Below are 2,500 nucleotides of genomic sequence, written 5' to 3' on the forward strand. Positions count from 1 at the left end.
ATATATTGATTTATCACTCACAATATAATTTATAGCTGTTTATCGCAAAGGGTTCAAGTATTCGGCAATTGGCGCCAATTTTATTGTTCATCTCCATTCGCCATTATCTTTTTCCTCCCCAAGACATGACGCAACTCGGTGCCAGTTATCTCACCACTCTTCCTTCCTCCAGAACTCTCTACCTCCTTCCCTTTTTCCCAATTTTCTTTCTACTCGTTTTCATTTTAATTTTTGGAGCTGACGAAACCAAATGACACGGGAACTGCTGTACAATCCAAAGAAACATTACACCCTCCCTATCTGTGGCCCTTCCTTGTAGACATCACGGAAACAAACCAAAAGCAAACACCAAATAAACGTCATTATGTTTAAGGTAATTGATCGTCTTTGGAGTATCTACATCCGAAGACCCCCAAGCACAAAGACAAGAGCTAAACGCATAAACACGTAAACAAGCAAACAATTAAAATGCTCGTTTCGGGCTCCTTTCTGCTCTAAAATTCTTATTCTTAATTTTTAATTACCGTCTTTTCACGGTCTACGTGGAAATGGTGTGGTCGAAAAAATAACTTTTAAAAGGGGGACTGACGCCACTCAAGGAAAATTTGTACAGTGATAACCGGGATTTCACCCACTGCTGCTTCTCGGAAACTCGTTCGGCAAAGTTACTAAAAAAAGAAAGAAAAAAAAAAAAAGAAAAGAAAAAAGTGAGAGAGAAAGAACAAAATAGGAAGGATGAATAGACTATTATTATTTATTGTTCGAGGATTATTTTCCTATTGCCAGTTACATCACTAGTTTAGACACTTATCGGTTTATAGGTTTTTAAAGGTAAGGACTGATCCTTAAGGCAAAGGAAGCAGCATCATGAAAAAAGTGTGCTAATGATAGTAATGATGAAAAAATAATGATAATGACGTTAATGATAATAATGATGGCAGAATTGACAATAACAGTGAAGAGATAATAACATTAATGATTACAGTAATAATAACGATAATAATCATGATAACAAAAAACAGAGTAATAATGATAATAATGATAATGCTAACGTAATTATTGTTATAATAGTCATCACCCTCCATGTTATACAGTTGAATATGAAAGAAAACAGTTCAGTTGATATCTGATCCTCGGTAGATTGCTAATTGTAATTTGTATGCACGTTGTATCTATCCGTCACAGATACAGAAGGAAAATTCCTATCTCGTCATTACGGAGAATCACTTCCCCCCAAACCTTAGCCCCGCCTCCTCCTACCCCCTTCCCCCTCCCCTCCCCCCACATCCCGGAGGTATCAATAATTATTTTTTTCCCGGCTACTCCCTCATTCCCTCCTTTCCTCAGTCTTTTTTTTTTTCTTCTTCCTCTCTTCGAACTTTCCCTTCCTCCCTCCCCGCTTCGTTCTTACCTTTCCTCCCTTCTACTCCCCCTCTCTTCCTTCCTTCCTTTCATCTTTCCCTCCTTCCCTCCTCTTTTCCATTCTCCCTGCTTGTCACACACACACACACACACACACACACACACACACAAACACACACACACACACACACACACACACACACACACACACACACACACAGACACACACACAGACACACACACACACACAGACACACACACACACACACACACACACACACACAAACACACACTCACAGACACAAACACACACACACAGACACACAGACACACACACACACACACACGCAAGCACCCTCGTACACGCACACGCAAGCACAAACACACGCTCCCAAGCAGTTACAGCCAGATCCGCATAGCTTATTTTCCGGGCCGGAAATGCATCGAGTGTGTGGGTGTGGACAGGATTATTATTGTTGTTATTGTTGTCATTATCATTATAGTTATTTTGGTTTGTTATCATTGTTGTTCTTATTATTGTTGTAGTTACTATAATTATTATCATTATTAGTGTTGTGATTTTTATCATTATCAGATTTAGTATTGTTGTTGTTATTGTTATCGTTGTCATTACCGTTAATTATAAAAAAAATTTTTTATCATTATCATTATTAATGTTATCATTGTCATTTTCATGATTATTATTATCTATATAATTTTTCATTATCTTATTATTATTATTATTATTATTATTATTATTATTATTATTATTATTATTATTATTATTATTATCATTATCATTATTATCATTTTTATTATTAGTAATCGTATTGTTATCAATATTACCAATGTTACCATTATTATTATTATTGTTTATTATTATTGTTATTGTTATTGTTGTTATCATTGTTATCATTATCAGTATTATTATCATTATCATTACTATTATTATTACTATTAAAATTATCATTATCATTATTATCATTATCATCATTATTATTATCATTATATTATCATTATCCTCATCATTATTTATATTACTATTATCATTATTATTATCATTATAACTTTTATAAGTATTATCATTATTATTACCATCATTATCAAAATCACGATTATAACATTTATTTTTATTTTT

This window comes from Penaeus chinensis, chromosome 14, assembly GCF_019202785.1.
Source record: "Penaeus chinensis breed Huanghai No. 1 chromosome 14, ASM1920278v2, whole genome shotgun sequence".
Lineage (NCBI taxonomy): Eukaryota > Metazoa > Arthropoda > Malacostraca > Decapoda > Penaeidae > Penaeus > Penaeus chinensis.